General features: G+C 41.8%; 2 protein-coding genes and 1 long non-coding RNA gene across 3 annotated transcripts in view; 1 reads left to right on the plus strand and 2 right to left on the minus strand.

The window, feature by feature from the left end:
- The window catches only part of Runx2 (RUNX family transcription factor 2), a 172,694-nt gene that overhangs the window by 116,084 nt on the left and 28,965 nt on the right, over positions 1 to 27,645 (minus strand).
- On the minus strand, positions 1,963 to 26,993 carry LOC125352526. The gene is made up of 3 exons (XR_007211177.1): positions 24,955 to 26,993; positions 22,913 to 22,915; positions 1,963 to 2,013 (listed from the first exon to the last, which is right to left on the minus strand). It is a non-coding gene; the product is annotated as an uncharacterized LOC125352526 (long non-coding RNA).
- Supt3h (SPT3 homolog, SAGA and STAGA complex component) overlaps positions 22,302 to 27,645 on the plus strand; it is a 241,970-nt gene continuing 236,626 nt past the window's right edge. The window contains exon 1 of the mRNA XM_048347678.1: positions 22,302 to 22,437. The gene's annotated coding sequence lies outside the window, so the exon portion shown is untranslated. The remainder of the gene's footprint in view (positions 22,438 to 27,645) is intronic.

Here is a 27,645-nt window from a genome sequence, read left to right on the forward strand (position 1 = left end):
CTCTGATCCCGGCCGGCCGTCGTGGCCCAGGGAGGCGGTGAGCTGGCTCCCGAGGGTGTGGCTTTTAATGATCAGATTTGGTCACAGGGGAGAGCTCTAACCCTGGGTACTGCCAGCCTCCTGGAGACACATACAGCAGCCAACCCAGAGAGGAAAGCCCGGCTTCCCCTGAGAGAGAGGAGAGAGAACCTCCATCCATTACTCTACCTGACATACCCACTCACGTGGACTCTCGCACAGACACACACACGCAGAATGGCACAACTCACACGCATGGCTTTTTTTTCTGTCCCCCTTTCCCTCACCTTAGGGGGACAGTTTAGGGGGAATGCAAGGGAGGGGAGGAGCTCCAGGAAAACGATTATTCCTGTGGTCAGAAGGAGACGGAAATGCTTTGGTGGTGCCTTCCTACCTTCTCTGTGGCTTGTGCTACTCCAGAAAGTTCACAGAATCAAGGAACTCCCAGAAATTTGGTGACATTGGGAAACAGTCAACATTTCAAACTTGGTCTTTCGGAGTGTGTGTGTGTGTGTGTGTGTGTGTGTGTATGTGTGTGTGTATAAGATTATTTTAAGGCCCTTCCTTTGAATCCAAGAAATCTTCTTGGGGACTTCTCTCTCCATCACTGCTTGTCATTTCTTTGCTTTGCCTAGTGAATAGTGGACTCTGCAGGCTTTCAAAGGTTGGAGATTTTAAGGGCAATTGAATCAATGGTGAGATTATTTATTTTAATTAATCACATCCAGTAATTCTGCTTTATAGCTTTCCTGGGCACCCTCCCTCCATTAAACATTTCAGTGGAACTAATATAAGCAGCTCTTGGAAGTCACTGGTCTTGAATCTCTTAAAATATCCTACAGTTATTTATAATGTGGAAATGAAATTTTCCACCAAATACCCTAACAACGGTTCAGGTATCTGGCACAGCGGGGTTTTCAGTCTCCTTTCAAAAATATTCTCTTGCCCAGCATTCACACGTTCAACTGGAACTGACTGAGCCTGGAACTGATGGTGTCTTGGCTCTGAGCATTCTCCTTAAAGAAGAAAACCCTTTTACAGAGCCTTCAGCCAAATGCCTCACGGTAATGGCAAAGCCCCTAGGAAAATCATGAGATTTAACCTAAGTGTATTTGATGCTGCAGCATACTTGAGATCTTCTTTCTCTTTCATTTTCTTCTGCATCAAAATGTTCATGACAAATCACCCACTAGCTTCCCCTCATTTCCTGCATGTTGGCTACATTGAAAAGAACATACTTTCTATTTTCTGGGGGGGGGAAAAAAATCACTGTTCTGGAAGATCCAAGTGTAATGTTCCCCTCCATGTTCTTTAACATTTACTAAAACCATTTAGTGAAAAGTCCTTGCAGTTCTGACTTCCCAGGGAATAAAAAAAATGTCTGGGAAAGACATATATATGTATGTATGTATATATATATATATATATATATGAAGTAGAGGTGTGGCTCAAGTGGTAGAGTGCCAGCCTTGACCAAAAAAGCTAAGGGACAGTGCCCAGTTTAAGTCCCAGTTACCATCACACACACACACACACACACACACACACACACACACACACACACACCACATCACACCAGAGAGAGATGGAGACGATAGATATAGATAGATAGATAGATAGATAGATGAAACATAGAAAAAGTCTCTGTAAAATCCTAGCTAACATAGGACAACCAATAGGGAATTATGAACATACTGAGGGGTCCTTAAGGCTTTAGATGTGTCAAATGGGCAGAAAAATCTTTGGAAAATTTTCCTTTGGTCTTTGATTGAGTGAAGCTCTTTTTGTTTGTTTGTTTTTGTTTTTTTGCCAGTCCTGGGGCTTGAACTCAGGGCCTGAGCACTGTCCCTGACTTCTTTTGCTCAAGGCTAGCGCTCTGCCACTGGAGGCACAGTACCACTTGCGGCTTTTTTCTATATCTGTGGTGCTAGGGATTGAACCCAGGGCTTCATGTATATGAGGCAAGCACTTGACCACTAGGCCATATTCCCAGCCCTCTGAGCGAAGCTTAATGGCTAACAAAATCACATTTCCACCAGGAGTTGTCATACTGTAGCCCATGGGCTAAAGGTGCCTTGATGCCTATTTTTGTACAGACCACAAATTAAGAGTGATTTTTGCATTTGATAACATTTGAAACATAAAGCCTACTATCCATGATACATAAAAATGATATTAAATGCAAACTTCAGTGACTATAAATGTTTAGGTACTATGTATTGTCTACAGCTGTCTTCACCCAAAATTGTGTGGTTGTGAGAAAAACCTAAAATATTTACTCTAGTTTTATAAAATTTGCCTGCTTTTACCCTAAAGTGAAAAAGAGTCATGAAACGAATAGAAAGAGACAGTAGAAAGGAGTAGATGAAAAGAAACATACTAGAATGGTATGTGCCTGGACTATTGATTAGGTTCCTAAAAGTGGAAAATGGCCAAGCACCAGTGGCTCACACCTACAATCTTAACAACTCAGAAGGTTTAGATCAGGATTCAAAGCCAGTCTAGGCAGAAGACTCTGAGAGACAGTTGTCTCCAATTAACCAGCAAGAAGTTGGAAGTGGAAGTTTGGCTCAAGTGGTAGAGGACTAGTTGTGAGAGAGAGAGAGAAAGCCAAACTTCAAACAAGAGCTAGAGGCTCTGAGTTCAAGTCCCAGTCCTAGCACCAAAAACAAAAAAGAAAGAAAAACCACATATCATTTGATTTACTGTCTCTATCTCTCTCTGGTGTGTGTGATGTGGTGTGTGTGTGTGTGTGTGTGTGTGTGTGTGTGTGTGTGTGTATACTGGGACTTAAACTGGGCACTGTCCCTTAGATTTTTTTGGTCAAGGCTGGAACTCTACCACTTGAGCCACACCTCTACTTCCTGGCTTATTTTCTGTATGAAATATTAATTAATTAGACACATTTTTCCCTTGAAAAATTCTGCTTGTGCCAGCACATATTCATGAGCTCCTTAAGGATGTATTATGACAGGGCACAATGGCATCCAGATTGAGAAGATCAGAGTTCAAGGCCAGTATTGTCGGATGGACAGAACAATTCATGAAACTGCTTCTCAGCCAAGAGCAAGGCAGAGTGATGCACATATCTCCTCTTGGCTACCACAGAAAGCCTAAAATAGACAGCTGGTGACCCAAGCAAGACTCAATAATCAGCGAAAGTTGAGTGGGGCTGGAGGTGTGGCTCAGTAAGAGAGCACCTGACTTGCAAGCACAAGGCTTTGAATTCAAACCTTAAAAAGAAAAGAATGATTATCTAACATACCTTTACTCGTCGACCTCTTTCACTTTCCTTACTTAAAACACAGTGGGAGCATGTTAACCACAGAGATGAGGAAAGCCAGAAGAAACTCTCATGTCCTCTGACCATGAAAATAGTTAAATACTGCCTGATTTGTTTTAAGCTCAGTGTCTCCCATTGTCAGTGGACCCATAATTTGCATGGCTGTAAGGAGAGATGAAATATTTGCAGTGAAGGACTTAGCATCGGAAACCTTTCCTTGTTGTTCTGGTTCACATGCCCAAGGGCCATTTTTAGGCACTCACAGCAGAGCAGTGTTATCCCAAATAGGGTAGCACTTGCCATATGAGCTTTCACAACCACCTTTATGGAGAGCTTAGGTAATTGTTCTTCAACTTACAAGGATATCCTAGCTACCTGAAGAGACCAATATAACTTCTGAAAAGCATCTAATTCTGTTTCCCAGATGACAGAGAAATAAAACTAACTTTCCCACATCAGTGCCCTGGTGTTTTGGTGTTGGCAGTTGGCCTGTGGAAGAAGGAGCTTGTGACCTATGAAGAGAAGTAGAATGTTCTGTATAAAAAGTTTACAGAGGCCTGTGATGAAACATCTAAGAATACCCTAGAATTTAAGATTTCCTGTGGCAAGTCCATCCTCCTTTGTCAAATTGCTTTCCTACCACTTTCAAGAAGGTGCCATTCAATTCTAAGTCCACTGCTCAAGGTTCTAAAACTTGACTACAGACTTTGGAGAGGTAACCTGAAGTACGGGTCCCATCCCTATAACCTGACATTAGGATAAGACACATAAATAATAATACCCTTAGTCCATCTAACAAAGTGCATAAATATCATTTACATGGTGGGGAATATTTTCATTACCAAGTAGAGAGGCAAGAAGAAATAAAATAGGAAAAGAAATGGAATTACAAGAGTCCAACTGGGTTCTACTAGCTGAATCCTAGAGGATGAGAGTTGTAGGTCATTATTCTAAATGTTTCGTTCCTCCGGATTTCATTCTCAGCAGCTTGTCCTCCCATGCTTTCGTCCAAGCTTTCCTTGACTTGACTTTGCTTAGAGAAAGCACATTATTCTCCCTCACCCCCACCAGAATCAAGTTTTCTAAGCAATGAGCCTTCTTTGCAATGATTCTCCTGTGTTGTCTTTTTAATAGGCAGCTCTATCCTTCAACCACATTTCTAACAGTCGCAATTTTACTTCTAGACCATTTTTCTCCTTTACATGGCCAGTTATCAATGGAGTTAGCTCCAAATTCACCCAGTGTATCCATTCTGTGAAAATGGAACTAGGGCCATTAAATAGTTCCCTTTACAAGGTAACATCGACAAGTTATCAGAAGTGGGTATTGAGGAGGCATTGCAGGGAAAGAAGTTTGTTTCCTTCCTAGTCCTATGATCTGCATATAGCAGGTTTCTGTAGAACATGTACACACACACACACACACACACACACACACACACACACACACACAGAGCTTCTCCAGTACTAGGCTCCTACAATGCTCATTAGCCAGAAGCTTCCTCCAGCACTCCCCACTATTGGACTGTTTGTAACAGTTTTCCATGAACAGCTTCCTAAAGTACCTTAGAGGATACAACTCCTCTGCCACCAAGTGAAGCAAAGCTACAGAAAGTCTCTATCATATCCCCAACTGGGCAGAGAGGTTGCTCTTTTTCAGTCCTGGGGACAGCAGAAGGCTCATATTTTCTGTATTTGTTAGACTCTCTCTACGTCTTTTCAGTCAATTCCTTATTGCTCCAATTCCCTGTGACAGTCAATAATTCTTTACATTGAACTTTCCTTGTTCAAATTCCCTTCTTATTGACCTAGACAAATAAGCTAAGGTTTACCTTTTCTGCCCTTCAGGATGCTTTTACTCACATTGGTTTCCATTTTGGATCACTCCACTGAAGTATTTCCAATATGATATCACATCTATTAAATAATTTATCTCTACCTGATAGATAAGTATATACTTAGCAAACATATACCTTTAAGAGTTGAAATCTCGGGCTGGGGATATAGCCTAGTGGCAAGAGTGCCTGCCTCGGATACACGAGGCCCTAGGTTCGATTCCCCAGCACCACATATACAGAAAAAATGTCCAGAAGTGGCGCTGTGGCTCACGTGGCAGAGTGCTAGCCTTGAGCGAGAAGAAGCCAGGGACAGTGCTCAGGCCTGCCCAAGGCCCAGGACTGGCCAAAAAAAAAAAAAAAAAGAGTTGAAATCTCATAGTCCGTGTGTGCTTCAACTAAAATACATACAAATACAATCAAATGCAAGATTCCAATATCTGTATTAGATCCATACCAGATCTCATAGAATTCCAGGACAAGGCTATCTCACAAGTTCCAAATAGCAAAATGCTACCAGCAAGAAAAAAAATTATTACTGTAGTTGAAGTAAGAGACTAGGCAAGGCTCTGGCTCTATAATAAAACTGGATTAAAAAAACAACAACAAATCCATCTCATATTGTCCATTTCCTCCCACGTTGCAATATGCTACATGGTTCTTGAATCTTCACAAGAACTGAAAATGCATTATTTGCAAACTTATCTAATTATTACTCCTAAAGAAATTCAAAGATCTTTGAAGTGTTTGTAGAAAATACTGAGCTATAATTCAAGTGAGAAAGACTGAGTTGGAACATTAAAGGGACCATCTAATCTAGAAGGGAACCTTGTAATAATGCAGTAGAGAGAGAAAGTTGGTCAGGGCTCTTGAAGCTAAGTCACAAAAGGCTTTTGGTACCATGATTCCTTATATACACAGTTACAAGAGGGAAAATATTCAGCTGCTTCTAGAAGCCATGCCGTTGGGCCTTGGTCCACCATCCCACCCTATCATCCTGCTGGTATGAAGACGAGAGCTGAACAGAAGTTTCTCTAGACAAAGCTGGTGTCAGGATGAGGCATCACAGTCAGATGCAGAGCTAGATCTCGTGTGTGTGTGTGTGTGTGTGTGTGTGTGTGTGTGTGTGTGTGTGCAGGTACTGGGGCTTGAACTCAGGGCCTGGGCACTGTCCCTGAGTTTTTCTGCTCAAGGCTGGCACTCAAACACTTGAGCCACAGCTCCACCTCTGCCTTTGTCTGGTTAGTTGGAGATAAGTCTCAAGGATTTTTCTGCCTAGGCTGGCTTCAAACTACCATCCTCAGATCTCAGCCTCCTGAGTAGCTAGGATTATAGGCATGAGCCCCAATGCTGGTCAGTGTGCCACAATTTCTTGTATTGTCCTTCATAATTTAACCTTGGTTTCTCTGAAGTTGTTGATACTGATTCACACAAAAATCCAATATCTTTTCCCAAAGGCATGTGTGATCAAATTTGAGCTGTGAAAAGCAAATTAATTAGAAGAGAATTACCAGAGCTAGGATAAGAAGTATAGGATAAGAAGTAGGATAAGAAGAGCTAGGATAAGAAGCAAGAAGTGTAAGTTATCTTACAGTCAACCTTGAAAATCTAAAGCCTTTCCATTTTCAACTTTGTTTTGCTAGTGTTTACGAACTTAACCATAAAAATTCCTTCTAGGCAGAGATATGGCAAAAGTATTTCAATTCAAAGCCAAATTTTCTATAGAATATATCTTACGGTCAGAGTTAAAATTGCAAAACTGAAAGAAAAATAGAAAGTTACTTTGGGCTTGTTACTGAGAAGAAAGGGGGGGCATAAATCTAAACAGTAAAGTCTGAAGGATCCATCATTCACTTTTATCAGACGTGCATGAAAAGAAAAATATACATTAGGTTTCATTCATTCACTTCGCCCTTGAAATTGTTCTAGCGTATGAAAAACTTATGTGGCCTTGATCATTTTAATATCAGTAACTCACTTCTCCGAACTTTTTATTTGGAGAGTACCCCTAAGTCAAACAAGAAAAGAAAAGAAAAAGAACCCACTGGGTGCGGTGGCTTACACCTGTAATCCTAGCTCTGCAGGAGGCCCGATCAGAAGGGTCATGATTTCAGGACAGGACAGGACAAAAGATGGTGAGAGTCAAATCAACCAAGAGCTGGACGAAGTAGCATGCATCTATTATCCCAGCTATGCGGGAGACTGGGGCCAGAAGGATCCAGGTTCCAGGACAGACTGACCTCATCTCAACAGGAAAAGCAGGGCATGGGGATATGTATCTGCCATACCGTCTGCTGTGTAGTAAAAAGCGTGAATGGGGATTGTAGTTCAGCCCGGTCCAGGCCAAGAGCAAGAAAAAGAGAAAGGAGGGAAGGAAAAGAAAAGAGGAAGAGAAAGAAGATTATGCAAAAAGGGCTAGAAGTGTGGCTCAAGTAGTAGAGCAGCACTTGTCTAGAAAGTGCAAGGTCCTGAATTCAAATCTCAGAATTGCCAAAATAAATACATAAAACTAAGAAGCAAAGAGAATCACCATATGATAGTTAAGAAACAAACTTTGTCATCCATAGCCAAAACACTACAGAAAAGTAGGCAAATTGTGTGCCATTAAGAGCAAAAAACTTCTGTTTTCTATCCGAATGGAGGCTTTATCTCTTTCTTTGAGTCCCCTTCCAAGAACAGAGCAATAAGACCCCTTACACACTCTTTTTCTTCTTGGTTTCTAGGAAACTGGGTACAGCTACAAAATGAGATGTGTCCTGGGGAAGCCCTGGACAGGCTTCTGGACTTGGCATGTCCTGTGACCTCACAGACACTTCCGCCGGAAGATCCTATAAACCTCCCAAGGTCAACATGGCCAATGGGCCTGATTCATTGTTTTGACAAGTAGGAAAGGCAAGGGGTAGCACTGATGTTCCCAATGCCCAGGATACAGTTCTGACTTTTTTTCTGTCCCACTGTACATAGCACTGTTAGTTCTTTAATAGTTGTAACTGTTTTTTTTTTCATAGAGTCTGGACCACATCCTTTTAAACCAGAGACCATTCCTACTATATTCCATATGCAAGCTGTATAAACAATATCTCCTGCGGTCATGTAATATGCTAGCCCTAGATAACTCCCAGAGAGAACGTAAGGCCCAGTACATGGCAGGTTTTAGATAGATAGATAGATAGATAGATAGATAGATAGATAGATAGATAGATAGACAGATAGGCAGATAGACAGATAGATAGATGGATGGATGGATCAAATGAATGAATATGCCTACTTTGGCAGAAACTTGGGTGTCACAATACAGGCAGATCCATTATTTCCCACATCTGTTCATTCACCTAATTTGGTCAATGGGATTTCATGAATATCATTCACATCCTCGTTTCATCTCCAATGCCACTGCCTTCAACACAGGCCTTTATCATCCGGAATCTCCACTGCGCTAGACTCCTAATTTGCCTCTTTGCCTCCACTCATGCCCATCCATTCTCCACATTACTACTCTTTTTAGACCACAACTTCAATCATGTTGCTGGGTTACTTAAAAAAAAAATCCTTTGGTCCTTCCTTTTATCTACTATATAACATAAAATCCCCAGAAAGAATCACCGCAGAACTAAGAGGATAGGGCTTAAACAGTTGAAACCAAAATTTGAAAATAAACATATCAGATGAAAAATATCAACAATACATCACCTACTATCCTCAACCTCCTAATAAGAATGTCAGGCATGCTCTTTTCCTTTCTCCTCCTTCAACGCTATGGCAATTTGCATTTGTGTCCAGAATCGCATCTATCACTCCCCTTGTCTGGTCACGTATGCTTCACAAAGCGTAAGTTCCTTGAGTACACGGACTGACCTTAGGCATCTCTGAGCTTCACATTTAGAATAGTGCTAATAAACACTGGTTAAAATGAGCGAGAAACTAAGCTTATTTTAAATGATCTTTTACTAAAAGGCCAGCCCAAGCCAAAACAAAAGCTCCCATCTCAGCGAATAAGCAGCTGGGTCCAGTGGCACATGGCTATCATCGCAGATATGTATGAAGCATAAATAGGAGAATCTCTGTCTAGGCTGGCCTTAGCATAAATGTTAGATACGGCTCAAAGAACGCAGCACCTGAGTGTGGGCGCCTGTACAAACCCCAGTACCGACAGACAAAGTTCCTTTCAACCTGAATTTTCTAACCTTTTTTGGGGGGGCAGGGGGTGAAGGCTAGAACTCCGGGCCTGGGCATTGTCCTTGAGGTTCTTCTAGTTTGTTTTTGTTTTGTTTTGCTCCAGGCTGGTACTCTACCACTTAAGCCATGCTCTACTGGCAGCTTTTTACTGGTTGATTGGAGAGAAGAACCTCACCGACTTTCCTACCCAGGCTAGCTTCTAACCATGATCCTCCGATGTCAGCCTCCTGAGTAGGTAGGATTACAGACAGTAGCCACTGGCACTTAGCGAACTTTCTATCCTTTTGAATTTGAATTTGTCATACTGGTAAATTCCACTGTTCAGACTCAAATCATCAAGTACTGATGAGAATGGGGAACAAGGTTTCTTACATTTTGTTGAGAATCTGTATTGGATAATATGCCTTGGGTTCATCGTTTGGCATTATCTGTAAGGTGAATCTCCATCTACTCTCTAACCGCAGTTTTAAACCTAACTATCCACCCTCATTAGGATACACATAGAAAGTGATACAAAACTCTCTCTGTGTGTGTGTGTGTGTGTGTGAGAGAGAGAGAGAGAGAGAGAGAGATACTGGAGGATAAGATGAGATGTTTGTAGGTGGATGAAAGGTCTGGCAGCTCCAGCCTCCTAGGCCTATGCTCACATCTTAAAGGGTTCCGTGGGTAAATATCTCAGCACGTTTCCTGTACTGGTGGTTTTCCAGCTGGAAGTAAAGTAGTTGGTTATATGATTTGAGAACATTCATTCTGCTTTGGGAAGTACAGAAACAAATAAGATGGTAAATGAAACTAAAATCTAGATGCCAATAGTTTGCAAAAACATGTTAGCGATAAAAAGAAGCATGCTTAACGACATTGGAGGAGGGGGCGGGAGGACCAAAGGCATCGCATTTCCACCATACACTCAATATCTACGAGGCACTTGTTATTCACAAGGTCTTAAACAGGCTTCTCATTGATAGCATGCCTTCTGGCCCATGTGTCTACTGTCCTATAAACTCAGGAGATCCTTATTAGTTTAATTGGCAAGTGTATACCAAAGAAACCAAGTATGGCTGGCTCCAGGCACCATCCTTCTGCTGAGCCTGTTTACTTAGCCCTCAACTTCGTCCTGTGAACATAGTTCCCATCAAGGGAAAGCTGATGCACCAGTGAAGGAGAAAACACATATGAACTTTGCATGATTCAGTATTCAGATATTGTAAGTCATCCAGTCTCTCTGTAATCTGTCCTATTCCCTTTGCTTTTCCTCTTGTGTTTGTAGTGAATGCAATAACTTGCAGGATCCAATCACCTTGATTTGGCTGGAAGACTTTAGGATGGCTTGCCTTAGTGCTCTTAAAGACTGTTATTCATCCAGTAATTTCCCACAAGATGCAGAGTGACATATACCCCTGAAGGACATGAAAGCATTCTAGGGACATACATAGTCTTAAAAGAATTGATTCCCAATCCTTAAAGTCATATATACTCCTTCCTGAGAGTGAGGAAGCTTACTTCCCCATTAGGTAATTATTTATGAAAAATTATAGTTCAGTTATGTAATTTTCATTGATTCCATATTATGGCATTTTGTTTTGTGTTGTGTTGTGTTGAAGTCATGGTACTGGGGCTTGAACTCAGGAACTCATGTTCTTGTTTCTGTTTTTTTTTCCTCAAGCCTGGTTCTTTGACACTTGAGCCATACCTCTATTTCCTCAAACTAGACTAGGAAGCTAAACAATTTGCCATTTCAAATTATGTATCTTTATTTTTCTACTGAGAAATAATCAAATGTGACTAACTGGATAAACCTTAAGAAACATATAAGATCAAAATACTATATTATGAAGAAGCAGAAGTGGGAAAAATAAACGAACGATGTGATGCTGGCAAAGATGGCACTAATATCAAATCTCTATGTCATTTAACTTGCATGAAATATGTGTGTATGTTTTATTTTGAAGTGGCAATAATTACCATACACTGAAAATAGCATCCTTTGCAACTGTTTAACTCATGGCAAAATATGTTAGATATTTTATCAGTCAAGCCTAATAAAGAAAAACAGAAATATTTCCAGTTTTTACTAACAGAGAGAATTTCGTAAAGGTATTTATAGGCTCTGAGAGAACTGAGTGGTCAGCAGGGGATACGCAACAGTCCAGAGGTTAGCAACAGCTGGAATTGCTCCCAATCTAGGGCTGTGGAAACAACAAGACTAGGTGTTCTAACCAGAACTCAGGAAACAGGACCACCTAGGAGGAAGTGTGGTGGGACCACCCCCAGGAACCACAAGGAGAAGACTTATTTAATGTAACATGGAGCCAGAGGCAACACCATGTCTACTGAGTGACTACGTGGGCGAGGGCAGACGTTCTCTAGCTTTGGCTTTCCCCCTCTCCTCTATTCCTCCAGCAGTGCCACCATCAGCTGATACTGCTTAAAGGCATGTGAACTAAAGATGGTTCAAAGGATGCTAAGTTGCCAAAGTGATTCAGAAACTTCAATTTTAGTGGCTGGATGTGTTCACCTCACTTTTCTGCATTTCATCTCTGTCCAAAGTCACACGTATATGGGCTGGGTGGATAGCTTGCCTAACATATATGAGGCTCTCAGTTTAACTCCCAGTCAGTTGGTAAGGGAGCTTGTGACAACTCATTTGTTGAGAAACACAGCAGAATAGGGGAGAGAAGAGAGACAAATGACCATGTTAGATATGTACACTATAGATGTGGAATACAGATGGCCAGTAGACACATGGGTTAGTGACATGCAGAGCAATGAAGTTAGACCCCACTTCACATCATGTACAAAAAGTAAACCAAAATGAACCCAAGACCTAAACAGCAAAACCTAAAATTACGACTCTCTTAGAAGAAAACATAGGTACAAATCTTGAGAAGACTGATTAGGCAATGGTTTCTTAGACATGACACCAAAAAGACAAGAAACTAAAGAAACACTCAAATAAAGCAGACTTTAAATATTTTAAGTTTTGTGATTCAAAGAATGTTATCAAGAAAAATAATAAATGTTGCAAATGAGAGCAAATGCAGATAGTCAAATCAGATGTGCATTTACAATCTGAAAATCATATAACTTGTTAAGGGTCTAATATACAGAAAAAGTAAAGATCTTTTCTAATTCAACAACAACAAAAAACAATACAACTTGAAGGGAAGTAAGGATATATGAATAGAGTTTTCTCCAAGGAGAATACATATGACATAGAAGCACATGAAAAGAAAGCCACCATCATTAGTCATTAAGGAAATGCAAATCGAAGCCACTATATATAATATGTAACAAAACATAACATATAATCACCTCATATTCCTCAGGCTGGCTATACAGGCCGAATCTTCCTAATCCAAAAACTCAAATTCTGAAGTGCTCCAAAATCTGAAATTTTTTGATTGCCACAATAACACCCCAAGTAGAAAAATTCATGCTTTACTTAAGTCAGATTTCAGTCAAAACGAAGGTGCACTAAAAAACAATCATAAAAACTTATATTTGATCTATGTGCAGGTAGTGGTATAAAACACAAATAAATCTGATGTTTCATGAAATTACTTTCATGGTGAGAGTCCTTTCCTCAAGATATCTGTTTATATAGGTAAATATTCCAATATTTAAAAAAAAAACAGTTTTAGTCGAGTATTTTGGGTAAGGAATACTCAATCTATAATAAGAAAAGATAGATGATAACGAACACCAGGGGTAGATATTGAGAAATTGAAACCATTATGCATTGCTGATAGAAATATAAAATCCCATGACCACTATGGGAAAGAGTTTGGCAGCCTCTTTAAAAGTTACATATATAACCAGCGCTGGTGTCTCAAGCCTGTAATCCTAGCTTCTCAGGATGCTGACATCTGAGGATCACAGTTTAAAGCCAGTGCTGGTCAGGAAAGTCCATCAGACTCTTATCTCCAATTAACCACCAGAAAACCGGAAGTGGCACCGTGGCTCAAAGTGGTAGAGCAGTAGTAGCCTTGAGCAGAAAGCTCAGGGACAGCGCCCAGACTCTGAGTTCAAGCCCCAAGATCGACAAAAGAAAAAAATTACCGTCTATGTAACTACCATAACACAGCCCAATTAACTCCTAAGACTCAAGAGAAAAGAAAACTTACGCTCATACAAAATCTTGGAATGGATACTCCTAGCAGAATAGAATATAATGGTTAAAACAAGGAATTTCGAAGCCATGGTGACCTTTGACAGCATGATGTTAAGTGAAAGAAGCCAGACACAAAGGCCACCTATCATTATGTTTCAATTGACAGGAAATGTCCAGATTAGGCAAATCTATTGAGACAGAAATAGATTCTTGTTTGCCAGGGGCTGGTGAGGTAAAGAGACATGAATGCTGAGGATGGAGATTGGGATGGAGATGCCAGGATGAATTAGTGAGTGTGATCCTTGAATAAGTTTGCATTTGCTCGCACACGTTCATGCTGCACAGTGAGTTCAAAGCCAGCCTGGGCAGAAAAGTCTATGAGACTCTTATCTCCAATTAGACTAACCAACAAAAAACTGGAAGTGAAGTTCTACAATGGTAGAGCACTAGCCATGAGGGGGTGAAAAAAAAAAACAAAAAACGCTAAGGAACCACACAGAGACCCTGAGTTTGAGCTCCAGTTACCAGCACACATTCACAAAACATCATAGTTTCAGCCAGCACATTTGGAATGCCAGCTATGGGTAGCAGTCTGGAAAGCCTAGCTTAGTGCAATCAAGGAGATCAGAATTAGTGGTGACACAGACTGTTCACTCTCAGGGATTTAAAGACATCCTTAAGAAAGCCATCAGATTTTGATCAGGGCAGAAAAATAGAGATTTGAATCTGTTTTATCTGAATCTTTTTAGGAAAGGGGCAAATGCTAGTGGACACATGGATTACCAGCTCTTTTCTCGGCACTTCCTGGAACTAGAGGTATTCTACCACTTGAGGCCACACCGGTGGTGAGAAGGAGGCAGGAGCTGATGGGTAAAGAGAGGGTGGAAAGAAAACCTTGACTTTGGGGGACACTGGTGGCTCACATACCTATAATCTTAGCTACTCTGGAGACTAATAACTGAAGAGCACAGCTCAAAGCCAGCCCAGGCAGGAAAGTCTGTGAGACTTTTACCTCCAATTAACCACCAAAAGAGCCAAAAGTGGAGTGGGGGGCTCAAGTGATAGAGCATAAGCCTTGAACAAAAATGCTGAGGGTCAGCCCCCAGGCCCTGAGTTCAAGTTCCAGAGCAGGCACATACACACTCACGTGCGCGCGATCTTGCTTTGTCTATGTAAATCGCTTTGTTAAACGGCGAAAAATAAAAGGAGAGAAGATCTCAATACATATTTAAAAAATTAAGAACAGTAAGGGAAGGGGTAGTTTGGGAGGGGTGGGTAAGAATGTTGAAAGGAATAACACTAATCAAGACACATCATATTTGTAATCTGCTTTATTGAATGGCAACCTCTTTGCACAACTACTTAACAATAAAGCAAGAAAACCTTAACTCGAATAGTAAGACTTAACCTGTCACAACTTGATAGAATCACTGGCAAAGTTCAAAGCAGAAAAATGGCATCATATGCTGTATATATCCGCACCTGAGTGCAAAACAATTAATAAGCATCAACAGAACACTCAACATATTTTAGGCACAATGCTGGGTGCAGTGTTAGATGTGGGGAATGCTAAGATGAGGTAGGATCTTGGCTTTTAAAGGTCCCAACAAGCCAATATTGATATTCTATTGAATTGAAAGCCCCCCCCAGGTAATAATTAAGGAAATTCACTAATTTGTATTTTAAAATGACATTAAGCTTCTATAACTTGACTAATTTATCTTTTCCAACTTTCCTCCACTGTATACATATGTGCTATGCCAGTTTGTAAATATTTGTACTTTTCCAATGCTTGATAACTAATTTATTTTCTTATTTACATCCTATTTTCAATCAGATTACAATTAAGGTTTGCATGTTTGGATTTAAATCCCAATCATAATCTGTTATTTACTTAATGTACAGATTGCCTTTCAAAGATTAGTGTTATCTATAGTTGGTCTTTCTGCACATGTCATACTTGGTCAAGCAAAGCACACTTAGATAATTCACGTTGATCACCACATATGTATTTGCCTGTAAAAGAAATCTTTAAGATTTTTCTAGAGTGCATTCCTGTTCTCTTTGCTGTGGTTTAGGCTATTCAGAAGAACATTCCTTACACCATGAAAGTAGTTCTGAATTAGGTTCTCAAATATTTGAGCACCAGCCTTACTGTTGGAACAATGATAGTAGCAAATGACTTTATTATTGGTACGACTTCATTAATATTCGTTAACTATTTTTTTGTTCATTTCTTTTGTCATATGTTACTACTTGCTGCAAGATAAGCAGGAACAAAGGCCAAAAGCTTAAGAAAAATCTGCGTGAGAATAACTTCAAATTAAGAAAATTAGGCTCGTAAATATTTCCCCCCTGAATGGAGAACTGATCATTCTTAGTTGAAATTGGAGGGCACCAGTAGAAGCATAAATTGAGAACTGTTATTATAGGGTGAGTCACTGAATATTTTGCTGCAGTGCACAACAATTTCATTATTTCCCTATTATAAATGTAAAAACTGAGTAGAGAGGCGAGGTTTTTTTCATAGCATTTTCTTTGTAAAACTTGGAAGAAAGGAATCCTTTTGTTCGGATTTTAAAAATCTTGTCTGACACCCATTTCCAGAGAGAAAACAGCAGAATTTGTAAAATCTTGAAGGATATTGCTCCGAGTAAGTATATTTTATTGTAATGTGGAAAGTATTATTACTAAAAGCTGACTTGGGTGTGGTTGAATAACATAGTTTGTGTTCGGTTATGGCTTGCTACTTGGGGAAATCACAAATTCTGCAGAAGCTCAGCTACAGTAGAAAGAGGTTTTCAAGTCCTACAAAGAGATTGTCAGATAGGAGTAACAAAGATTTGAAAAATTATACCTGGGCACCAGGGGGTGACACCTGTAATCCTAGCTGTTCATGAGGCTGAGATTTTAGGACTGTGGTTCGAAGCCATCCCAGGCAGAAAAGTCTGTGAGACTGCTATCTCAAACTACTCAGAAAAAGCCAGAAGTGGTGTTATGGTTCAAGTGGTAGAGTGCTAACCTTGAGCACAGACCCTCCAGACTGGTGGCGGGGGGAGGGGGACGATCTGAAAATTTATAATCTTGATTTACAAATTCACAGAGATTAACTTCTTTGACCTCTTTTTCTGCTTCCAGAGACATTTAATGCTCTCAAATGACGACTCCCTAATTATTTCTCTTACTGTCTAGGCACAGGCAGGTGAAACAATTCATATTGCAGTTGACTTGTGTGAGATCCCTAAATTCAAGAAATCAACTGGTAGTGTGCCCCTCAAAGACTGGATCTACTGGAATCTAAAAGGAGGAAAAACAAAGATAACTGAACTATTCAGCGATAAATAGGAGTTTGTACACAAGGAAGAGCAGAGGACTGTGCAAGAAGGCTGCACGGTGGAAGACCACTGCAGCATGGCAACACAACGAGGACCGGCTGAAGAGCTTATTTTCAAGTCGTGTTTCTGTGGCTTAAACCCCACTCTTAGATCATTTCAAAACTTCAGTAAACCTGTTGTTTCCAGACAGAACTTTGTGGAAATGCTTTGGGGTGAAATCTAGGGCTAATTTCGTGTTTGAGTGTTGGCCAACACTCAGTTGAATTGACAGTAGCTCATCTGTAAACCTCCTTCCTCTAGCCTTACCTATACAATCACAAACCGAAGGAACTGTGAAGACATTAGCTCCATAGAAGCACCAGGGACTCTAAGGCTGGGCATTGTGCTTACCCAATGGAGGAAGGTAAAATGGAAGTTCATCTTTATATTTTTATTTATTTAGCCATATTGAGCACATGGCCTCATAGCTGTGGGGATCTGGTATGCTCTACCACTTGAACTGCGCTTCCAGCCCCTTTTGCGTTTAGGTAGATTTCAGACGGGATCTTGTGCCTTTGGTCCAGCCCGTGCACAAACAGTTATCTTCCTAACTCTCTTTCCAAACAGCTGGGATTTTCAGCCATGCACCATCACCCCCGACCCAAGCCATCTTAACCTACATTTAAATCACACACACACACACACACACACACACTTTTGTTCATCCTAAATTCATCAGTAAGAAGTCATTTGGAAGGTAGAGAATGTGACTCACTCCTACATCCCCAATGCCTAACAATGCCTCGATATACCTAGCTAATCTTCAATAAATGTTTGTGAAAAGTGTAACTGTCACACTGTGTTGCATGTGGGGGACTGTACTTGTAAGACAGGAGGATCTTGAGTTCCAGGACAGTCTGTAAAACATAGTGTGACCCATCTAAAAAAAATTATCATACTGACATAAAATTATGGTTCGGAAAAATAAACTCCAATGGTTGAGGTAAGATTTTGCTTCCTAATCTCATGCCTAATGCATTAAAACATAAACAGTGTGCATTTCCCCCAAAACAAACTACAACCTAAAAAACCACAGTAACTACATTTCTGTGCATTGTCAACTTGTCAGGAATGTTCCATTTAAATCCTGGTAACAACCCTACTGTGTAGGTGTTCTAATTCCCATTTTATCCAAGAGGATGCTTCTTTTCAAAGTTTAACTAAAACCAGGGTTTTATGGCTAGTCCATGGTACCAAAAAAATCCGTCTTTTGCACTATACCTGAATTAATGAGGCTGTCTTAAATATGTTTTGGAAAGAGGAAAGTACAGCTTATGCTATTGTAAACACCTGGAAATAAAAACGAAGTAACAGGTTAAACCTGTTCACGTGTCCTTTGATCACTATTGAACAATTGATCTGAGCATTACTTAGTCAAATAGGTTTATTGCATCCAGCTTTTGAGTGTAAAGTAGGAATAGCAAGTTGCATTAGTCACACTCCGGTTTATTTCACATGGCACCAATTAATTTTTGGCCCTGTTTCCATATGTAACAGAAAAGGAAAGCAGCGATTTGAATCATTCACTGAAATACATCCAGTTTGACATCTAAATATTTCAATGAAAATACTTTGAAGGACTGGAGGCCTTGGTATATTTTTCTCAACTTGACCTCTCCACTTTGCTTTTTTTTTTTTTTGTAGTTCTTTATTTTTTCTTATTTAAAGGATGGTTAACTGTTCTTTATTTCTTTTTTCCTGGTTTGAATCTATAATTCCCCAGAAGGCCACAGTACTAAAGGCTTGGTTGCCAGTGGACTGGCTTTTGGGAAGCTATTGGCTCCTGGGGGATCCAGCTTCATGAATGGATTAATCCATTGATGAATTCTTAGCTTGATGATGCTATTGGAAGCCGGTGAATACTAAGAAGTGGGGCCTACTTGGAGGAAGTATGTTACTGAGGGCTTGCTGTGGAAGGGTACGCCTTGTTCTCATCCCTTTTCTTTGTGTCCTATCCACCACAAGGTGAGCAGCTCTCCTCTGCCATGCCCTTCCACCCTGAGGTTTCTGCCCTGTCACAGGCATAAGGCAATGAATGGATTCAGCTGACCATGAACAGAAGCCGATGAAACATTGTGCAAAAAGAAATCTTACCACCAACTGGTTTATCACAATGACGGAAAGTGTCTAACACAACCTTGATGAGGTTCTAAGTGAGCTTCTATTACACAGTAAAGATTAGAAATGAATTAGTTATTATAAAAATGTTTCAAATCCAAATTTCCCGAAGATCTTATCACTGGCTGGAATACTCATCCTTCAGACACCTCCAAGTATCTCCCTGGCCTTCTTCAAGTTCTTATTCAATGGTCACTCTTGGTGAGGGGTAAATATTGGTTGGAATATAACAAACTGGTGTTCATAGAAGAAAAGTGTCAGATATTGGAGTGCATGGGAACGAGAGAAGGAACAAAAGTCTCTGAAGCCCTGATAATCTATGATTCTCTTGTTGTTTTGACTCTTGGGAACAGGACTGTTTTCCTAGCAGCCAAGCACTATTTTTAAAAGATGCTGAGAGTGTTAAACTACAATGGGAATGACCTAGGAGAATGGCCATTGTTATAGTACAACAACTGAAATCATTAACATATTCTCATCATTATCTTGCTCTATGTTGAAATATGCAAATTCAACAGAAAACTAGGGAAAGCCCCTTGGAGTGCCCATGGATGATTCTGTGGCCCCACACCCTATAGTGTATCAAAGATTTATTTTTTTCTTTTGAAATGCATAACATTAGTTGTTGAATATGCAAGTAGGCCTAGCTCATTCATACTCATGTAACATTTTGTAGCCCCAATGCCAGGGTAGTTGTGTATAATTTTAGGACCCATCATTGTCCATCCCAATTTTAAAGGAGCACAAAGTTTTAGGGCTGCAAAGTATCAGTATATTTGGCTAAAACATCTTATTCTACAGATATGAAAACTGAAGCCCAGTGATGTTAAGTGACATTCCCTGGGTTCTCCACACACTGTTCAGTCAGAACAAATAGTTACAATGAAAAAATAGTGCTCAAATCAGAAAATGAGTTGAATGTCACAATTGTATATGCAAGCCTAAACAATGGATACTCAGTTTATGTCTATGATCACAGTGCTATAAGCATTCTCACAGAGAAGTCATGGATCACTGAAGAGGAGACGTTTCGCAGCTCTCTTGAAGTGAACCATCCTCAAGGCAAACACATATGAAGAAGTCATTTTATGATTCTGTATTAGTTATGGCTTTTGCTGCTCCTTATAGGAGGAGCTTATTTTGTTATCTAACCCAACTATTTAAAAAAATGACAGTGGGGATTTTGATGTGCACTTTCTCTTTGCTTTCATGAGGCCGAGTCTATGTGACCATCGTAATGCTGCCAGAGACATGTAAAAATCTACAGGAACAATGCTTCATTCTCCTTTAGTGACTTTGTCAAAGAGATGGAGACATTTTTGTGGTAATAAATTTACTTGGTTTCCTGGTATATTTTTCCCACATACTTTTGGAATCACTTATTTTTCCAAACGATGAGAGGTGGTAGTCATCAAAGCCTTAACTTCAGCAGGAACTCCACTGTTTTAGCTTTGTGATAATTATTTACATAAAAAATTTGTAGTTTTAAGAGATCTGCTCTCAATCTTTAACAGAAGTTAAAGCTAAAAAAGTTTTGAAAAATGGATTTGTTTTGGAGATCATGTGATTTTTTTTTAAAGCTAAGATCTCTGTCAACAATACTATTCACAATTTTCTGATTGAATATTTAAGTTCCTGGTGCCAGCACCTTAAATTGCTTTCCTTTCTACCTCTGATTAAATTTTAGAGTTTGAATTCAGGCTTAGATTAGCCAGGAGGCACCCACTATCACTTCAGCCTCATAATCCCAGCCCTTTTTGTACCGCTTACTTTTCAGGCAGGGTCTTGTTTTTGGACCCAGCATCTCGGGATGTTGACCTTCCTATTCACAGCAGTGCGCTAGGATACGTAGCTTATTTATTGAGCTGGGAGTTACACCAACATTTTGCCCATCGTGGCCCTGAACTGTGATCCTCTTCATTTCTTTTTTTTTTTTGCCAGTCCTGGGCCTTGGACTCAGGGCCTGAGCACTGTCCCTGGCTTCTTCCCGCTCAAGGCTAGCACTCCGCCACTTGAGCCACAGCGCCGCTTCTGGCCGTTTTCTGTATATGTGGTGCTGGGGAATCGAACCTAGGGCCTCGTGTATCCGAGGCAGGCACTCTTGCCACTAGGCTATATCCCCAGCCCGATCCTCTTCATTTCTGCTTCCCAAAAACCTGGGATTACAAGCACGAGCCACCATGCTTTCATTATCCCTATTGTGCGTCATTAAATGGCACATCAGAAGCTTGGGAATAAGACAATGTAGGCTCTAGTCTGATAATCCGGTGCCCATCTATATAAGCATAATGTCCCTGTTGTATATGGCAACACTAATTGAATATAATTTCAACTAAATTCATGTATCTAAAATGTTAGAACTATTTAAAGATATTTCCTTGGATGTGATCTTAACTTTTTTTTTTTCTTTTTGCCATATGCTCAAAACAGCTCTCCCACTATGCAAAACTCGAAACCAGCCTCCCCTTTTAAGCGACGACATTTCACTCTGACATTCCTAGGTACTACACAGCGAACCTAGCCTGAATTCAAACTGGATTCACACCCTCCATACGCTTATTCTCTCGCAGTGTTAAGTACCCGGTACCTAGGGCAGTGTCGGGGTGACAGAAATCAACCAGCACGAGACTCAACTACCTTCCACAGAAGAACCCAAAGGGGAAGCAGCTAATTGGAACAGCTCGAGCAGGCAGGAGGACCCGGCCACCTCGTCCCAGGCGAGGGTGCTTGGGAGAGCGACCTGGCGAAGGTGACCGGCCGGATCCCCGGCAGGTATTGCACATTGGACCCGGCCCGGCGCGGGTGCGAGCGGGGAGAATCCGCTTTTCAGATTCCCGACCAGCCGAAAAGAACGTGAAAAAGATCACCACGGACCCACGCGTCCCGCACAGCGACAGCCTGGGAAAGCCCCGCCCCGCGCCCGCCCCGCCCCCCCGTGAGGGGACGGGCCCCGCCCCGCCGAGGCCCCGCCCCGCCGCAGGGGGAGCCGGGGCGTCCCGGCCCCAGGCCCACGCGGCACGCCGGGCTCGGCTTTCCACGGGCGGGGGGGAGGGGAGCGGGCCCTGCCGCGCGTGGCACAGGCGCCACGCAGCGCGGCTCCCAGCAGCCCCCGCTCGCCGACCGGCCCGCCGCGTGGCTCGGCGCAGACCACGCCGGCGGCCGCACGGCGCGCCCCGCCCCCGGAGCGTGGCGGAAGTGGCTCGCGCCGGGCAGACGTCGCGCGCCGCCCGGCCCACTGCGCGTGCGCCCGCGCCGCCAGGGGGTGGAGCTCCCGCGCCGCGGCCTCCCCCTCAGCTCCACCCCCGCCCGCCCGCCCGCCCGCTCGCTGGAGGCGAGCTCGCGCCATCTTGCGCCCCCCCCACCTCCGCTACACCGCCTTGTCACCTTCTCCTTTTCCACATTCTCCGTCCCCCCCCCGTCCGCCCCCGCCCCGTCGCGTGCTCCCGGGCCGCCGCAGCAGAAACCGCGCCACCTCTGCCCCACGCGGGACGCGCAGCCGGCCTACACGTGTTCTTAAGCAGAGGTTGTCGGGGGCGTGGGGTCGGTGGGGAGGGGGAGAGGCCCGCGGGCGGCCGGGGCGCCCCCGCCCCTCACACGCCACGCGCCGCGCCGGCCACGCCCCGGCCCGGCGGCTCCCGCGCGCCCGCCCGCGCCTCCCGAGGCGCCCGGGCTGGCGGGCCGGGGTGGCGGCGGCGGCGGCGCCGGCGGGGTCGGGAGGGGGTGTGTGTGTGACGGGGGGGGGGGGGGGCGGTGACTCCTCCCCGCCGCCGCCGCCGCCGCCACCGCCGCCTGCGCGCCCGGCCGCGCGGAGAGCCCGGCCCCGCGCCCGCCTCACCTGGGGGGAGGCGGGGGAGGCGTGCGGAGCGGGCGCGGGGAGGCCCGGCGCGGGCGGCGGGCCCTGCGGGGAAGGCAGGGCGGGGTGGCAGCGGGGCATCCGGAGGGCGGAGAGGAGGAGGTCAGCCGCACGTCTGTGACCCTCCCCTTACACACGCACACACCCCCTTCCACGCGCGCGCGCGCACACCCACACACCGGGGAGAAATGCTCCCGCCTTTGCCTCCGTGCTCCGGGCTGTGAAAACGGGGAGCCTGGTTCAGAATCGTGGGGTGTGCGGGAGAGCAAACCCTCGGCTCCCACGCCTGGCAGTCCGGAGGGCTCTGACTGCCCGGTTACGACTTCTGAGCTCCCTGGTTTTGGGTTCAGGATGCTCGCACATAGTCCTTGCTTTCGTAAAAATAAAAACAAAAATCAGGACCCTTTGGGTTGTCCAGGGAGAGAGGAGCACGACATTTGACATTCAGAGCGGATTCTGGACACCGTGTTATTACCGCACACGTGGGTAAATTAGCCTTATGCCTCTGAGGTTAGTGAGGACTGTCAAAAGGAAATGACTGTGGACCAGATGGGGAGAGAACCTGAGGTCTTAGGATTTGTCTTGTAAAGCGGACCTCTAGAGAGAGATTTATTTCAAGGAAGAACTGGTGGGATTTTTGGTGAAATGTTCCAAAAGAGGCAGAATTTGAGGGACCAACATGACTTTGCAAAAACAGAATGTGCTTTATTGTTATTGTAAGTTTTTATTTGTTTTTGTGCCATTCAAGTAAAGTGTGTCCAGGCCTGGGGCTGCCCTGTCCGATAGAACTCTCTGCCATGGAAATAGCCCATCATCTGTGCTGCCCCTCTGGTTATTACTAGGCACAAATAACCTTTGAGCACCTGGAATGTGTCGGGCCACTGAGGAACATACATTGCAATTTATGAATAAATGAGTAACAGTTTAAGTAGCTGTATATGGCTAGTGGCCAGCGCATAGGATAGCAAGGGTCTAGAATTTTGGATGCCCTTCTAATTTTTTATTTAGTTGAGTTTTAAATAAGGAAAGCTAGTTCTTGGAACATTTGTTGCCCTAAGGAATCATAATTATATTCATATCATGCCTTTCATTCAAATGCTGTAGTTCAAAGTCTGGGTTTGTTATTGTTTACTTACAGTTTGACAAATTAAAGCAAATCATTCTTTTGACTCCTAGGTCATAAAGCTAATGCCAGATTCCTTTGGAAAACCATAAGAATGCTAACTAGAGTTTTCTTTAATCATTGGCCTTCTGTATTATGATCATGAGCTTCCACTGTCTTTTATCTCTTCAATTAGTTTTTAGTTACAATTTTTGAACTTTTTATTCCTAAAAGTTTTTTCTTTTTAATTTGGAAGTTGGTGTTTTTTTTTCCTTTTTAACCTTTAATAAAACAATTTGATAAACAATAGTAGTAGCTTTGGGATATTTTAGAAGCAGTTTCCTTGTTATCCATGTTCAGAACTTGTGTAGAGTAGACATAAGTGAAATTTAGTGATAGATGTTTCACAAGATTACTTTCTTTGAAGTATGTGCATTTTTCTTTTTCAAGCAGGTATTTATAAAGTCAGATTTGAAAATTATGGGTTTTTGTTTGTGTTTTTTTTTTGGTGTTGGGGATTGAACCCAGACCTCCTCCTCTTAACATGCTAAGCAAGTGCCCTGCCATTTAAGGTACACTCTCAGCTCCTGAGAATAAAACTTAAAAACTGTATTTACAGATAGTACCCTTAACTGTGGCCTGATGTTTGTAAAATGGTAACCTTGGTTACACAACTGAAGGTAATTGTTAGATCAGGACCAAGAATGTGAGACTCATGAGTTAGGCCTTATGCAGATAGTAGCCCGTAACATACAAATCCGAATGGGTTGATCTTGGCAGAGTGATGCTCTGTCTTAGTTATTTTGGCACAGTCATGGTTTTAAAGCCTAGTTGTTCCAGCATAAATGTTACTATTACCCTTATCACTGTCTAAAATAGCCTAGTTGGGATCAAATAATCAAATGGCCCCCATAGTTTTAGACTTGTTGCAATGTGTAAAATACCATTTTGCAATGATTAACCATATTACTATCTCAGAAATATACTTACTCTCAAACAGTGACAGAGTTAATTGGTTTTATGCTTAAATAATAGATGAGATGCCTGGAATAAGGCCAGCAAGTGACTTACTCACTTAAGCACACTGATTTATTTTTAAAATTCGTGTTGCAGAGAAATGTTGGATAGCTTGAGCTTTGGTTCTCTTGTTTGGTGGGAAGGGGTACCTTTTTCTGTAGTGGGCCAAAAAGAAAGTTAGGCCCTGTCAGTTAAACATGAACATTGGATTATTTGTGTTGAAATAGTGCCTGGTGAAGTTGCATAGTGAAATCACTCTGAAATCTTTTTGTGTATTAAAATGTTAGCAATTTGCAGATAGTTTACTTAAACAATGAGAAGTAACTCAGTCAAATGCATTAATTGAAGTTATATTAATTGAATTGGTATATAATTGAGTCAGACACTGATGCTTAGTAATATCACTCATGTCTTGGCTCATAAGGGTGAAATGAAATAACCCATGTGATCTCTTCAATATAAATATTAGCCTGTAAATGTTAACCTTAAGTAGGTTGGGCAGGTCTTGAAGAGCTGTTAGTGCTCTGAGATGCATGGTGCTATGGTAGAAGGAACACCTGAAAACCAATTACAACAACCTAGCTTTTCCCCTTTCTCTGTGATTTCAGTTCAGTTTTCTGAGCCTTGGTTTCCTCATTGTAAAATGAAATTAGTGTCTCCATCCCAGCTTCTGACAGGATTGCTAGTATCAGACGAGAATAGAATTTTTGAGTTGCTTTACTTCATAAACAGTTTTACATTTACTTGGTTTTATTTCATTTGGTCTACCTCCATTAAAGATTGACCCTAAATAAATCAGTAAAATTACATCTGTTGTATGTTAAATCGCCTATAAGAGGACACCATCACTAACAACTATTTTTTCAAATAGTCCTCTCAGTCCTAATAATGGTGCCTCATGGATAGGAAACATTAAATCCTCTGCACAAAGCAACTCAATACTACTTACTGCTCAGGGAGAACCACCATTTTCTTAGACATTAGCTCTGTTCTATCCACTGTACTAAACCCTATAGCATCTCCTTTATCTAAACATGTCATTCCTAACAACCAAGTGATACTGGCTCTCTTTGCCCTCATAAATTATACAACTATAAATTATTTTAAAAAATATTGACATTGTGCTTTTGCTATTTAAAATGCTGTAATGGTTCATTTACCGAATCCTGTGTATTTTAATTTCTTCATATTGGCTCAGTCTTGGGAAGAGTACTAGTAATGGACACCTGTAATGAACTTACTTCTTATCCTTATCATTTTTCCTATGAAACAAGCATTTTGTATGTGTGAGGCCCTGTTCTAAATGCTTTATGCAATTATTCCATGTAAGCTAGAACAGAAGTATTTTGAGTTGTCATTTAGAGATGAGGAGTCTGAGGCAAAGAGGTGACATAACTTGCCCAAGGTGCCTTGGTAAATGTTAGAGTATATATTTGAAGTCCAGAACTGGACTTCTTAGTGCTTTACTGGTGGCTTGGTATAGACAACAAAGTTCATGACAGACACATTGTGGAGGTCTTATACGGTTAATTAAGATAAACTTTTATTTGTGTGTTCCTTGTATGTTAGAAAGAACTCTGAACCAGGAATCAGGGGGACCTCAGTTTTGGTCTCAGCTTGTATCACTAAATAGTGCTGTGTCCTTGGGCAGTTCAAGAAACCCTCTGGACTGCAGTTTCCCCACCTGAAAAATGAGGGATTTGGATGGAATTAGTGATTTTTCAAATTCTGATTTGAAGCCTGTGCATCTTTGGTCCTCCTCCCACCAGTTTGCATAGTTTTCTTTTTATTGTTATCTTTTTGCTTGAGATACTCTTTTTAACAAAGTTTCTGAATATAACATTTAAAGTTACCAGTATCCAAGATAACTAAATGACAATATCAGTCCACTTACTGTTACCTGAACAACTCTCTAGTAATTTTACATTATTTTAGTGTAGTAGAAAAGAGGCCATCTTTTACAAACAAAAAATTAGGCACTAAAATGGAAGAGGAGTAATGATTTTGGTTGAAACGCATACTTATCTAAATGGACTGAATATATATCCATCTTTATTTATATAAATGGACCAGAATATAGAGTATCAGCTACCTGGGAGTGACAGTCTATTTTTTAAATGTGATTTGTAAAGCAAGTATTTTTACTTTTTTTTTTTTTTTTTGGCCAGTCCTGGGCCTTGGACTCAGGGCCTGAGCACCTTCCCTGGCTTCTTCCCGCTCAAGGCTAGCACTCTACCACCTGAGCCACAGCACCCCTTCTGGCCGTTTTCCATATATGTGGTGCTGGGGAATGGAACCGAGAGCTTCATGTATAGGAGGCAAGCACTCTTGCCACTAGGCCATATTCCCGGCCCGTATTTTTACTCTTGATCTCATAGTTAGAGGGGGGAAAACTCACCTGGTAGGGTGATTGAAAAAAAAATTAAAAATTCCAAATTGACCTTTTTTTTAACATGTTTACGCTAAATCTCCTACTACTCACATAAACTATGTTTTTAACCACACAGATATTTTGCTGAATTGTTTATTGTTTCCCATAAGATTTCAAATTATAATATGAATCTATGCTGGAAGAGAATGTTAACATTTAAAAATACACTTCCCCTTTACTGTTAGGAAGACAGTTGTTTTTCAGGTTTTCCACATATCTGAAAATCCATTTGGTCATTGAGTTTTATGGACAGTGTTTGGTATTGGGAAAGTGAGCTTGTTGTGTGCTGTTAGGATTGGATGTTGTATGCTTTTCTGATCTCAGTGGT

The sequence above is a fragment of the Perognathus longimembris genome, chromosome 6 (genome assembly GCF_023159225.1).
Source record: "Perognathus longimembris pacificus isolate PPM17 chromosome 6, ASM2315922v1, whole genome shotgun sequence".
Taxonomy (NCBI): Eukaryota; Metazoa; Chordata; class Mammalia; order Rodentia; family Heteromyidae; genus Perognathus; species Perognathus longimembris.